At 36.9% G+C, this 14,733-nt stretch overlaps 1 protein-coding gene and 1 pseudogene across 12 annotated transcripts in view; one reads left to right on the plus strand and one right to left on the minus strand.

Moving 5' to 3' along the window:
* Picalm (phosphatidylinositol binding clathrin assembly protein) overlaps window positions 1-14,733 on the plus strand; it is an 82,180-nt gene that overhangs the window by 10,050 nt on the left and 57,397 nt on the right. The gene's annotated exons all lie outside the window — the stretch shown is intronic.
* Window positions 11,522-11,936, minus strand: LOC127227889 (40S ribosomal protein S25-like; annotated as a pseudogene).

Here is a 14,733-nt window from a genome sequence, read left to right on the forward strand (position 1 = left end):
TCTCTGTTTATTAAGTGTATGTTTTTGGAAAAATATATATTTATACAAGTTGTTTTGAATATGATTCCTTATATATTTTGGGTATTAGAAGAGTATTGTGCCTTCTAAGTTTGGACATTGTAGGGTTTTTGCATTTTTAAATTTTTTGTGGCTTATGCTTTTCCACTTAAAAATCTGTGTGTGTGTGTGTGCGCGTATGTGTGTATGTTTGCTGCACACCTACCATGCTGTATTTGTGGAGGTGAGAGGCTAGCTTTCAGGAGTTGGTTCTTTCTTTCTCTTTTGTTTCTACTGATCTGCTCTGAACACTCCAAGTGAGCTGGCCTGTGAGCTTCATGACATTTCTCATCTCTGCCTCCCGTCTTTGTCATAGGGGTGCTGGGAAGACAGGTGCCACTTTGGGGGTTCCAAAGATTGAGCTCAGGTTCTCAAGGTTTTTTTTTTTTTTTTTTAATAATAATGTCATCCTTTATTTATTTATTTGTTATTTATATGCATTGGTGTTTTGTCTGCATGTATGTCTGTATGTCAGATCCACTGAAACTTGAGTTACAGAGAGTTGTGAGTTGCCATATGGGTGATGGGAATTGATCCCTGGTCCTCTTGAAGAGTAGCCAGTGCTCTCAACCACTGAGCCATCTTTTCAGCCCTCTGGGGGCAGATTTTCAGATTTTTATGGCAAGCACTTTTACCCACTAAGCCATCTCCCTCTGCCTTTCCACCTTTTTGATAGTGCCCTTTGATAGAAGTACTTAATATTGGTGAACATCTATTTTCTTTGGTTGTTAGTGCTATCATATCTAACAAACCATTGGCTAATTCAAGTTTATACTTGTCTTCTAGCAGTTTTATTTATAGTTTTAGCTCTTGCACATAGGATTGATCACTTCTGAAACTTCTGAAATGATTTTATATGGTATGAAGAAATGTCTTAATCTATTTTCTGCTACTTTAAAAGAACACCACATATTGAATAATTGGTAAAGGAAATAAATCTCATGGGAACTAGCCTGGGAAGTCCAGTTTCAGTGTGCCAGCCTCTGTCAGGGCCTTCTTGCTAGATCTTGATGTGGTGGATGACATCACATTGTAAAGAACACATGAGAGCTTTTACTTTGATAACTAACCCACTCTCACAGTAATGACATGTACCCACTCGTGAAGGTTAGCTCCTCATGGCCTAATCATATCTTAAAGACACACTCTTAGTGTTATGCATAGTGGCAGGTAAATTTCAACTTGAGTTTCTGAGGGAGAATGGAGACCAAAATAGGAGGCAAAGTTAAGATACTCTAAAGATAGTTGAAGGTTGTCATGTTTGCTTTTTAAAACAACTCTTTTTGAGGTCATCATGAAGTTCAGTTCTATTACTTTCATGTAGTATGGAAATAGAAAAATTTCATGATGTTAATCTGTAGTACTGACCATAGTTTTTTGATGAATGAATGGAATTGGCTCAAATATTCTCTCAGTTGGATGGACCTTGATCAATATGGTTTTAGGTTTTGAGTTATGTGTTGTTTTTTTTTTTTAAATTGTGTGATGAGGTGTAACATCGATAAACTTTTTTTTTGTTGTTCATAAAGAAATGTCTTGTACTTCTAAAAGTTTTTTTTTTAGCTCTTGTAATTATAATTGTTTATTGTTTATAGAAAGGATCTCATGTGTTTTCTTTTCCCATGCTTAATGCAGTATGAGACAATGTGCAATAAAAAGTAGGGGTGAGATTTTCATGGATTTCCATGAAATAGTATTGAGTAGTGCTTTGGGATCTTATGAAAGGAAGAGAAAGATTGCTAGAAAACTAATAGTGTTTGCTGTATCAATGATTTGTTTAAACAGCTTTTCCAGACTCAAGTAAATTTTTATTCTGCTTTGAGAGTGAAAGAATGATGGAAATTGTGAAATAAACATTTGGATTTATTTCATGTAAAACTAGGGCAGTTTGACACACAAATATTCATTTCAGGATATATTTGATTTTAAGTATAGTTTGTCAGCTAAAAATCTTTCCTTCAGCTTTTCTGCTTTGTAGTTGTTAAAAGTGAATTCTAGACAATCCTTGGTTTTAAACTTTTGGTTATCTCCAGTAGTTTGTACCTTTTAGTAGGATATAAGACCTTATTTAGGTAGGATATAAGACCTTATTTACTAAATATTTGTGTGTAGTGATAGAGGGTACTGGTAAAAACATTTAAAATGTAAATAGAAATAATAAGAAACGAAGGATAAACTTTAATACACTGCTACGCATGGTGATGGTAGTGTCTTTTTGCTATGCCTCAGCTGTATACTTTACCTTCTGGTTGCCATAATGTTTTAGAAGGCCTGCTGAGATTCATGGGTTTGTCTTTTCATGAGACTTTTTCTTGAATGGATGAATGATAAACGAGACTCTTATTTAATGATATTTTAATGACATTCTTTAGAAAACTTGATATTGAAAGAAAAAAGAAGTAGATTTTTTTGTTTTGTTTTGTTTTGGGACAGGGTTTCTTTGTGTAGCCCTGGCCGTCCTGGAACTTGCTCTGTAGAACACGCTGGACTCTCGAACTCCAAAGTTCCACCTGTCTCTGTCTGCTAGGAATAAAGGTGTACACTGTCTGGCTTTTTGTCTGTTTGTCTAATTTTTTTGAAACAGAGTTATAGTATGCTATGCTGCCCTGGAACTCAGCTGGTCTTTCTATCTCCTGTGATTCTAGATGTGAACTACCATGCCTAGCTTTGGATAGATACAATCAATGATAAGGGAAAATGATCAAGGTTCAGAAAGAGTATGAAGATGTGACTTTGTCCTTACTAAAAGGACTCTGAGTACAAAACTACCACGTAATTGAAATACATTGAGGTATGTGTATAGTTTATGTGTGAAGTTCCTAAGTAAGAGGGAAGAAATAAGTTGAAAGGTTAGTGAAGCCTTCACAGAGGAGGGGGCCAGATTTTAAAGGATGTATAGTGATTTTGCAGGTGTATAAAATAATTTTTAAATTATCAAATACAGTAACAGGGAGGTAAGAAAGAACTTACTGTGAAGTACTGTGTGTTTGAAGAAGAGGCTAGATGAGGTTGGATAGGGAGCCCTTAAAGGCCTTGTTACCTTGACAGGCTTTGTTTTCAACCTCTACAGATCTTTGTCTTAGAGCCCCTCTCCCTTTGCTGTTATTAAATGGCATTGCCACAAGGGTGGGGAGTGAATGCTGTTTTTCCTAACTTGGTAGTTTGTAGGCTGCAGGGAAAAGGAAAGAAGGATCAGAGGACTACAAGTAGATTTTAAATGTTGTTATGCATAACTTTGAGTTGTAATAAATGAAATCAGCTATATTGTGATTGTAAGTTTTTTGTGTGCTTGTTCAGAAATCTAGCCTTTGAGTGGACATAAACTCATTAGATGATAGTGAATAATAAAGATTTTAGAGGATTTTCCTTGACTTACTCAATTTAGCTATTTAGATGTGTTTGTCTCTAAATGATCAGTTATTCTTGGTGTTTAAAAAGCTGAATCTACCAAACGGGACTTACAGTATGGTGGGAATTAATAAACTCCTTAATAATTACATGTTAACTGTCTTCTCTTAATACATGCCCAGGTTACCGTGTGGAGATTATTCAAATCTAAAAGTGAAATTGCTGACTTGGGTCCTTAATCTAGTATGGAAAATGATGTATACACATAATTATTGCCAGGCAGTGTAAGACAGATACCAAACTAATGGCACTGAGAATGAGAGGAAGGAGGTATGCCTCTGATAGTGGGGCAACAGGGCCTTCAGTGATGAGTATTGAGGAGCAATACTCCTCATGTAGAGGAAAAGAATGTATAAGCATGTCTAGGTAGGAAGGCTGCAGCGGTGTGTGAATGTTAACAAGTGTTCTGTTTGGAAGTGGGTTTTGGGGGCATAAGCGTCAAAAGTGTAGTTGGAGTAATTGACTTAAAGGGCAGATTGTAGAAGGAGTTGAATTTTAACCACACACCTTTAGCCAGAGGTTATTGCTGAGTGGCTTTGGTCAAATTGTATCATTGTTGGAACCACCATATATTTACTTTTGCCAGTGTGGAAATGGGAAAAGAAAGCTTTGTGTATATTGAAGCTAAATTTGATTTTCTATTTTTGCTTCCTAGAAGCTTAAGTTACTAGATTGGCCTTTAGCCCTTTTTGTTTAAGACAGTGCTGTATAGCTCTATTTGGCCCGCTAATTTTTGTATTTAGCTCAGGCTGGCCTCAAACTCATTTCAGTCCTCCTGCCTCAGCATCCTAAGTATAGGGTTATAGGTGGCCCACTAAGCTAGGGTATTTTGTTTTAAGACAGGGTTTCACTGTTTGTCCAAGCTTGTCCCAAATTTGGGATTTCTTTTGCACCATTCCAAGTGGTAGGGTAACGTATCACTACTCTGGGCTAGACTTGAAGTTTTTTAATAGATCCAATATCTATATGTATTTAATATCATCTTATTGTATGGTTGTACTGTATGCTATCATTTGTTTCAGGTTTTTAATGTCACTTTATTAATACAGTGACAAGTACTGAGGAGGGTTGGGGGATTTCTGTCTTTTAGGTGAATGGGATCATTGAAGATCAACAGGAAGCTTAATATATACCTAACTTTGACCTAAATGTAAAGATTTATCTCCCACTCTCTCTTCCCTCCCCTCCCCTCCCCTCCTCTCCCCTCCCCTCCCCTCCCCTCCCCTCCCCTCCCCTCCTCTCTCCCCAAGTCCCAGTCTGGCATGTACCACCATGCCTGGCAAGGTAAACATTTCTTAAAAGTTTAAGGAAACTTCAGTATTACACAAATTGGATAAAGGTAGTTTAGTTAAGATACAGTGTACACATATTGGGAGAACAGCTAAGGTTTGACATGGTTTTTCTGTTTTTAGCATTGACATGTATCAACATACTTATAAAAACCTATTAAAAATGTAGTTAATAGATAGTCTTGTTCTAGTTTATAAAGGTGGTGCACGCCTTTAATCCCAGCACCCAGGAGACAAAGGCAGAAGCAGACAATTACTTAGAATTTGTGGTCAGCCTGCTCTAGAGTTCCAGACCAGTGAGGGCTATATAGTGAGACCTGTCTCAACCCCTCCTTCTTTTTAAAAGAAGAAAAAGAAAGGATACATTGATATTTTATCCATTTAATGTATTTATCTTACAGTGATGGGGATTGAACCCAGAGCCTCAGTGCATACTAGGCAAGTATTCACTATCATGCTAAGTTCCTAGCCTTAACGTTTTTCTTTTTGTTTAGAATACATTTAACTTTTAGATGGTAATAAAGAACCTGGACTACAAATCTGGAGAAACCCTTAACTGGGAAATAGGATACTTCTTTGAGAAATATGATTTCTATAATTATGTTAAGTTTCTATTTATAAATAACAACTTCAAGAGGGAACTCACCCTGTGAAGTATAAGGTACTACTAGTCTTCTTGTCTGACCTAAGGAAAAGGCATTACTCAGCTTGCTTATTTTCTGAATTTTGCTATTCTGTGATGTGATATTTGTGCTTCTTTTGCTCTTTTGTTCTTTGCTTTAGAAACCACTATCAGTCTTTGGAAACTACGGAACTCTTGCTTTATTTTTCCATCAGTGGTCACTCCCATCTGCTAGTACATTATTACTTTAAAAAAATTAGAGCTTGTATACCTTGCTACTATTGGGGAGAGGTGACATTCTTTCATGTAATTTTGTTTTAAGGGGAAAATGGCTAACAAAATGTGAAGTTTCTTGTACCTTTATTGAAAATATATAAGTGAATATATTTGATGATAAAAGTCTTCCTGTCAGTCTCTTCAAATACATCTCATGTTTGGTTTTTAAGCCATTACTTCAGTCACCTGTTTTTCATAGGATCTCTATTCATGCATTAATTAGGTTGGATGAATTATAGATTGTTGCAGTAAACCTTATTTTTATGCTTTATTTCATTTAATATAACTGTAGGAATATAAGATTTATTATTAAGAATCTTTAGTTTGCTTGTTGGGAGGACTGCTACTGCTGTGTTTTGTGTGTGTGTGTTACAACAAGAAATTGCATATAGTTTCTTATTAATACTGGAATTCTACAGTAGGTCAAGGCTACATTTTCAAAAAAATGTTTAACTGCTGGCAGAGAGGTTTGGACTGAAATCACAGTGTACCTATGGTAACTGCTAACCAAGAGGAGAAAGGAGTTTGTGTTCACTTTGCAGTGAATGTTCTGCTAGTTGTTATGAGACTGATGTGCTGCCTATGGTTTTGGGAAGCAGATGTCACAGCTAGGTTTCAGTTGACTTATTTCCCATTCCCCTTGGTTTTTATTTATTTTGAACAATGGTATTAGTTTTGGATAATTTTTGTAGCTTGTCCCAGAATCACTGCCTAACACAACTCGCTAAGTGGTAGTAAAGGGTAGGTGCTGATTTAGAAATTACTTGGGAGTTGCAACTGGTAGAGAGTTTGAAAACTGTCTAGAGTAGCTGAGGATGCAGTATCATGACCTGAAGTTGCTGTACAGGGAAAGATCCTTTTATTCTGTACCACAAACATCCCTCCATTCTCTTAGGATCTGCTGAGTTGAGTTTGTTCTGATTTTTTGACATGATTTTCTTAAACTTGTAAATTGTTTTGGAGTCATTTGGAGATGGGGAATATATAAAACTGACAATTTTAAAATATGTTCTCAGGGGTTGAATGATATGCCACCTTCTTTATTTTAGTTCATTGTAGTCAGAATGAAGATGATGCCAACAGGATAAATTAAACCAAAGGTGTAGTTATTGCCCATACTAGAAATTAGGTTGTGAAAGTTAGAATATATGGATTTTAGCATAATTAGGGAGGATGATAACAAAGTTTACACAGCTTATTATTGGGGGGGATCTGAATATGAATGTATGTTTCCCTTCTTTGGAGTGGGAAGACAGCGATTTGAAGATTCTAATTTTACCATAGCTGTTACTGTTTGTTACTATAGTTAGGCATGTGTGTAAAATGTTATAGTGGAGATAACAGCTTCTCTTGCTTTGTCATAAGATGTTACAATAATCAGATGTGAAATAAATTATATGAAGAGACCATATGTGTAAATATTTTGCTGCTTTTGCAAATATCCACTTAAGCATTTCCTTATTGGTGAAAAAAATTAGGGTCTTAGAGAAGGTTTTGCAAGACCTACTGGGTTTGATAATGTTACATGGGAATGGAGGGGTGGAGCTGGAAACAATATGGAAAATAAAAACCATGTAAGTTTGTAATGTTGCCTTAAAGCTTGTGAAATAATCAAAATAGATCTTGATAATTAGATGCTGTGAAAATTAAATGTTAATTTCTTGTTTTTTAAATATAGGTATTGAAACTCAGTGATTAAGGTAGCCACAGAGCACACCTATAATGCTAGTACTTCAGAGGGAGAGGAAGATCAGAAATTCAAGGTTATCCCAGGCTAAATAGAATTAGTTTGAGGTTAGCTTTGGTTGCATCAGACCTTATTTCAAAACAAATACAAAGAAGAAACTGAATGTCTGAGATAGCCGAAGACTATCCCAGATAGCTGAGATAGCTGAAGACAGTCATGTCCCATGGAGATGAATGGCATGTACTTGGAAGAGCTAGGAGAATCTAGAGCAGAAATTTAAGGATGGTGAAATTCTGTCTTTGTTACTATTGAAGCAGAGATAGAGTAGCACTTAGGACAGGCTATTAAGTGAGAATCGGAAGACTTCTAACCCGGGCAGATGAACTTTAAAGGATGGTGTAATAGGAAGGTCTAAATATAGATAGACACCTTCTCACTTGCCAATTCTAGTCATTCTAAAAGGTGTCTGACAGCAGCAGTGAAATAATAAATTGGTTCCAGTATTCCAGTGTCACGTTTAAGGAATGCTCAACTGGAAAAGTAGTATTCCCCGCAGCGGTTTATCAGTTGAGCATAAGATTTATTTAAGGATCCTTTGACAAATTTACACTGGAAGTTAAATACTGACATTGTAGAATGACGGTAGAAAGGTGGTTAAGTTTCTTAAAGGTGGTTAGTTGTCTGTACTACTGGGGGCATTATTTCCTCATGATATAAGAAATGTAATATTCTCTCAGAAATTCAAATGTCATCCATAGATAGAATTTAGTTTTTGAAACTGTACACATGGCATCTACTTGGTTAAAAATACTTACGTGAAAGAGGCAGCTGCTTTTACTTTTAAGGTCTTTATTACTGCAGTTGTTACACGAGCCGAATAAAAGACCAGCCAGCCAGTTTTCCTCTCTTCTTTTCTCCTTCCTTCCCTCCCTCCCTCTTACTGTCTCTCTTCCTTTCCCTCTTCCTTCTTTTACTTTTCTTTTCTTTTCTTTTTTTGTTTTGTTGTTTTTTGAGACAGGGTACCTCTGTGTAACAGTTCTGGCTTTTCTAGAATTGTTTTGGAGTTCACTGAGACCCACCTGCTTTTGCCTCCTGAGTGCTGGGATCAAAGGCTTGAGCCACCACCTCCCAGCTTCCTCTTTCTTTCTAGACAAGGTCTCATCATGTAGTCCTGACTAGCATGTGCTCACTATATAGATCAGAGTGCTACACAGATATTGCAGATACTTGCCTGCTGTCGCCCAAGTGCTGGAATTAAAGGGGTTTGCCCCTTCCTTGGCTTTATTTTCAGTTATTTTAGTAGCAGAAGCATGCTTATTGTATAAAGTGATACTTGAAGTCGACAAACCCACAATTAGTGGTAAATGTCCGAAATGTTACTATCTTTCTATTTTAATAGAAGAGATAAATCTAGTACCACGTTAAAAAAACATACTGAGTCTTCTAATTTCTTACTCTGGTATACTGGGTTGATTTTTTTTTTTTTTAAACAGTGAATTGGTAAATAACACATTATTTTCAGTGATCAAATTGTATTTGTATATATTGCAAAATAGTGTCTTATCCTCCTTCTCCGACATAATGGTTTTTGGAGGGTAGTGTTTGAGGAGCTCATGTAGCCAAGGCTAGCTTTGAACTTGCTTTGTAACCAAAGCTGGTCTCCAACTTGTGATCCTCCTGCCTCCACTTTCAGAATGCTAGGATTACAGTTGTGCACCACTGTCTAGTTTATGGGTGCTATAGATGGAAACTAGGGCTTTGTGCATTATGAGAAAGCACTGAGCCTATCCTCAGTCCAACAAGTATCTTATGCTGGTCAAAGCTTGGATTTTTAAGCAGGTATATATTTTTTCTTTTAGTTGACATTGCTCAAATATACTTTCATTGAATTTCTAAGTTAAAAAATACTCAGCTTAATTTGGGAAGCTTTTAAGACAGATTTATCTTACATGATAATACCTTTTTAGAAAGTTTGAGGCAAGCCTGGTCTACATAATGAGTTCTAGGACAGCCAGGGCTTCATAGAGAAACCCTGTCTCAACACCCCCTGCCCCCAAACACATTTGTTTGGGAAATTAAACTTTTTTAATGTTGAGTTAGGTGGGTATGGGTCACAGAATCAGAGGAGTTAATGTGGTTATATACAATGTGCGAGGATAGGGATTTTTGCACTACTGCTTAATACCTTTTGAAGAAATTTAAACAAAAGGTTCAAGTTTTAGCTCATTAGGAAAATACTTTGGCTTTGTCTTATAGTGATTTAACAGTGTGTTAAAATTGTTCATGTTTTCCACTTACAGAGCATTAGTTCAACTTATAATAGCCATGTGTATAAGCTATTTGCTGCTTCATATTTCTAGCTGCATCTGTCATCTCAGCACTTTTAACAAAGTTGTACTTTCCTAGTGATCTTGGTGCCTGTTTGCCACAGGTATACTAACACTTAATGAAATGTAATAAATGGCTGGTGTTGATTTTTCACTCATTTAACAAATGTGTAACAAATCATTGAGATTCCAATGTTTTTATTTACAGAAAAATCTAGAGGCTTTGCAAAATCATGTAGAAAAGATACAGTTCAGAGTCACTTCACTTGGCAAAGATGAGATGCCACCATACTTCCTGCCCTGTGGAGTTGACTTCCATAGGCATGGCCCCCTAGTACTGTGATGTCTAAGTCTCTTTATTGGGACTCACTCTTCTCATTACTATCATGTAAAAATAGCAGCCTCCTCCAGACAAACCCCTGTCTCTGGGCTAGGAAATTCTAGCAGATACTGCCAGCTGCTGTTTGTCTTCTCCCCACTAATAAACTTCTACTTTATCTTTCCCCACCAATGTATAAACTCTCCGAGGTAGGGGTTTTGTCTTTCTACTGTTCTGTATTACTAAGAAGTTATTCTATACAGTGAATATTTATAGAATAAATAGATTTATGTTTCTTTTGAGGTTTGCAAAGCTTCTTGAAGGCAGACCATGGATTTTTATTTTCCTAGTTGCACTGGGACATGGACGAATGAGTGTTTGTGCTTTCTGGGTGAGGGAAATGGTCAGAGAAGCTAACTAATCCAGTAGTACTCTTTATGGCTAGGCAGATTAAATTGTTAGGTGATCGAAGTCCTGTGAGTCCCTGCCTCTATGGGCTTGGCTGTTAGACAAAAACAATAATCTGGGCACAGGCAGGAAAGAACTTTAACCAGTTCCTTCCTTCCTGAAACTTACAAGTGGGGAAATGGACATCACCTTTGAATCCCTGCTTACTTTTATCATGTGAGCACATCTACCAAGTACTGTGTCCACATTGTGCAAGACAGGAGATAGATTCCTGAGATTGATTTAACAGAAAAGGATGTCTCTGACATATTAAAATAAAACAGCCTTGCTTTGTTGTGGGTTTTGCTGTATCACTAAGGCCAGCTTGGAACCTTCAATAATTCTGTCTCTGCCTCCCAAGTGCTTGTGTTACAGGCTTTTAGCAGGTTTGGCTTATGTTCTGTTTCTTTTTTAAAGGTGTAAAATATTTTTGGACATAAATGTAAAAGTTCTAGTATTTCCAACTCCCAGAAGAGCTTACATTGATTTTTCTGAGAAGAAACATATGCCTCATGGGACTTTTGTTAGCAGATTATTTTCCAATAAGTCTTTTAAAAAAGGGTCAGCGACTAAGTGAAAAATGCTAGTGGGTAGGGGGAGAGGACAAAATGGGTAGACTAGAAGCAGCGTGTTAGTGTTTTAAGAAGGCTAGGGAAAACCCAAAACACATCACTCTATGACAGACAAGTACCTAGAGTGGGTTGGTGGTATGTCAACTCCTTAGCTACTTGTGAACTTTCATTAGGTTAAGATAACTAGAGTGACATAATTTTTGTTCAGATTGGTTCCCTTGTAAGGGAGAATACAGCATAGTGACAGATAGAAACAAGGACACTTGGTTATTCACATTTTAGGACATGGTTTTCTCTAAATTGACCCAATTCCATATATATCTCATATGCTTTTAAAATTTTTACAGTACTCTGATCTGTGTTTGAAGACAGTCTCAAACTCTGTTTCCCTTTTATTGGTCTTGTTAGGATTTAGGAAAATTCTTTCAATTTATTTTTTCTTCTACATGCCATCCTGCCTTATTCTGGCTTAGAGTTTTGGTGGCAAGTGTAGTACTCATAGTGTACTTTTTTTTATTTAATAAAGTTTTATTTTTCCAAATGTACAGCTGATTGAACCTGTTTATGCATCTTCACTAGCAGCTGGGGCATCACCACCCTTTGTTGTGTTTCTGGTGTAAACTACTTGGGCTCTGTGCTTTGAAACCAGCTTGATGAGCCTTTTACTAAGTAGCTCCTGAAGGGCTGCTCTGGCCAAGGAACTTCGAATCTTCAGTCTCTCAGACACCACAGCTGGAGTAATAAGCTTATAATTGGGCACTTTGCAAGTTTGTCAAGTGTAGCTTTGTCAAATAGGATTAGATGCTTGAGCTTGTCCTGAACCTTGCCTTAGAACACTTCTTTTTGGCCTTGCCACCAGACTTATTTACTGGGTCTTTGTCTTTCTTGGCCAGCCTTCTGGTGTCTTTCTTCTTGTCATCCTTAGGCAACATAATGAAGCTCAGAGAGTGGTGATAACCACTCCTCATAATGTACTTTTAATGGAATATTTTTATTTGGAAATTTCATATAATGTATTTGGGTTATATTTGCATCCTTTCCCCTCTAACTCCTTCCAGATTCTCCCCAACCTCTACACCCACCCCCAATTTCATATCCTCTTTTTTCTTTTAAATAACCAATTGAGTCCAGTTTGTGTTGCTCATATTATTCCTGGGTGTGGGCATTTCCTGGAGCTTGGGCAGTCTGCCAGGGGCTGTATTACTAATAGACCAGTTTGCCTAGGAAGTTGGTAAATTTCTGTTTCCATATGGGACTGCTTTTGAGAAACCTGGGAATTAGTATTGCTGTCATCAGATTGAGTTACTGGTGAGAATTTAGAATATAATAAGCTTTGTAATTTGGCATATAAAATTTCAATTTTACATACATTTTTGGTAAGAGATTGTAATTTTGAATCTTCAGAGAAGAGGGGAAATACATTTTGTTTACCATGACTTATTATTTTTGATATTATATTACTTTAATGCTTTTATTTTGGTTTCCTGTTCAATATAAATAAATATTTTTAGATATTTTACATTAGGTGATGGGTTTTTACTCTATTAATGTTTTGAGCTTGCATTTTAATTGGCATAGATGTCTTTTGAGGCAGTACTTATCAAAAATAAAGTTTCTGTGTATTTATTTGAAATTTGTAATGGGTGTGTGTAAGTTTGGAAATCACTAATTAAGCACATTTAAAATAGCCTCTATTCATGAGCTTAACGCTTCTGGCCAGTGTCTGTTGTTTCTCTGATTGGTCTGCCACCCAGTGGTAGGAATGCAGAGTTCACCAGCCCACAGGAGGAGACAGATCAAGAGTGCAGAGAGATGGCTGAGAGGTTTCTTCCAGAGAGTTCTTTCTAGTTAATGCATTCTTCTGAAAAAGAATTTTGCTTAAAGTAACAACAAGATGGTAGGTGGTTGTAGTGCACATCTTTAATCCCAGTACTTGGGAGGCAGAGGCAGGCAGTTCTCTGTGAGTTCAAGACCAGCCTGGTATATAGAGTGAGTTAACCTGTCTCAAAAAACAAACAAACAAGCAAACAAATCACACCAAGAACAAAAACCAAATAGAAGCAGATAAGAGAAGTTGCAGAGGTTTCACTTTATTTTTCTATTTAAGTTTTAGGGAGAAAGGTTATGGTTATTTTTGGTTATTTCTGTATGATTGAGCAGCTTCATTAATTAGCAGACATAAATATGATGTCTGTCACATAATTGCACAATTACCTCTTCTTATTCTGTTCATTTTGAGAAAACAGGAACAGAAATAGCATACCTACTTTGTGCTAACAGACTGGTATTTTGCCTAAAATTAGGATTTGGTTTTCTTCCTAAGATAGTACTGTGTTAGTTTAACTTGGTGTTGAGAGATTCCTTAGGACTGCCATTGTGAAAATTGAGTTGACTTCAAAATACTTACCTAGTCATTGAATAGTGTCCTTTAAATTCTGTGTTGTTTGTCTAAGACTGGGGTTCTATGCAGCTCTGGCTGTCCTGTAACTTGCTATAGACAAGACTGACCTTGAACTCACAGAGGTGTACCTGCCTCTGCCTTTTAAGTGCTTGGATTAACAGTGTGCCTCACCACACTGAACTAAATTTAAATTCTAAGTTCTTAAACAATGGAAATTTTGTTTTTTCTTACCTTTGCCTCACATGCTGTTTCCTGTCAAGCTTGTCCTTTCTGCCATTGGACATAAGTTTGAAAGGGTTTTACGTAAGTAATGTAGCTTTACTATATGTGTGTGACATGAGGAGTATCTGTTGTGATCCCAGGATCACACAGCTACTAGCATCACTTTTATACCTTAGCTTTGACTTCCTGTGTCAGCAGTGTAAATGGGTTCTCAGCCTGTGGGTTGTGACCCCCACAGGGGCTGCATATGCGACATCCTAAATGTCAGATGTTTACATTAGAATTCACAACATTAGCAAAATTACAGTTATGAAGTAGCAACAAAATAATTTTGTGGTTGGAGGTCACCACAACATGAGCAACTGTATTAAAAGCATTAGGAAGGTTGAGAACCACTGTTGGAGAAGGTCAGTTCTTTTGAGTCTCTGTGTTTGGGCATGTTTTTAATATTGTCTCATAAAACTGTATTGCCTTTTAATTAACTAATTCTGCATTACTAGGCATGTTCACTGCATTGTGAATTTGAATCGTTAGCTTTCTAGTGCTTTTTTTTTTTTTTTTTTTTTAAACCGGAGTCATCTGATTATTTTGTCTTTTAATACCTCAAATCTCCCCTTCTTTCCATTTGAAGTTAACTCGGTCTCTACTCTCTACTAAGAAGTAGGTAGCCTATCTTTTTAAGAGCCATTAATTACCCTGTTATTACCTTAAAGTCTGTTTGATAGATTTCTTTCTTGAGTTATAAATTTGGTTATATAAATAATGTTTTCATTCTTTTTTATGATTTTTTAAATTTAAATTTGAAACAAGCTTGTTTTACATGTCAGTCCCAGTTCCCTCACCCTTCCCTCCTCCCTTGTCCCCCACAACCCTCATTCCATTTTCTTTCTGCTCCCCAGGGAGGGTGAGGCCTTCCCTGGGGAGTCTTTAAAGTCAGTCATATCATTTGGAGCAGAGCCTAGGCCCTCTCCTATGTGTCTAGGCTGAGAGAGTATCCCTCTATGTGGAATGGGCTCCCAAATTCCATTCGTATACTAGGGATAAATACTGATCCATTACCAGAGGCCCCATAGACTGCCCAGTCCCCAGTCCTCCTAACACCCATG

The sequence above is a fragment of the Phodopus roborovskii genome, unplaced genomic scaffold, assembly GCF_943737965.1.
Source record: "Phodopus roborovskii unplaced genomic scaffold, PHOROB, whole genome shotgun sequence".
Lineage (NCBI taxonomy): Eukaryota > Metazoa > Chordata > Mammalia > Rodentia > Cricetidae > Phodopus > Phodopus roborovskii.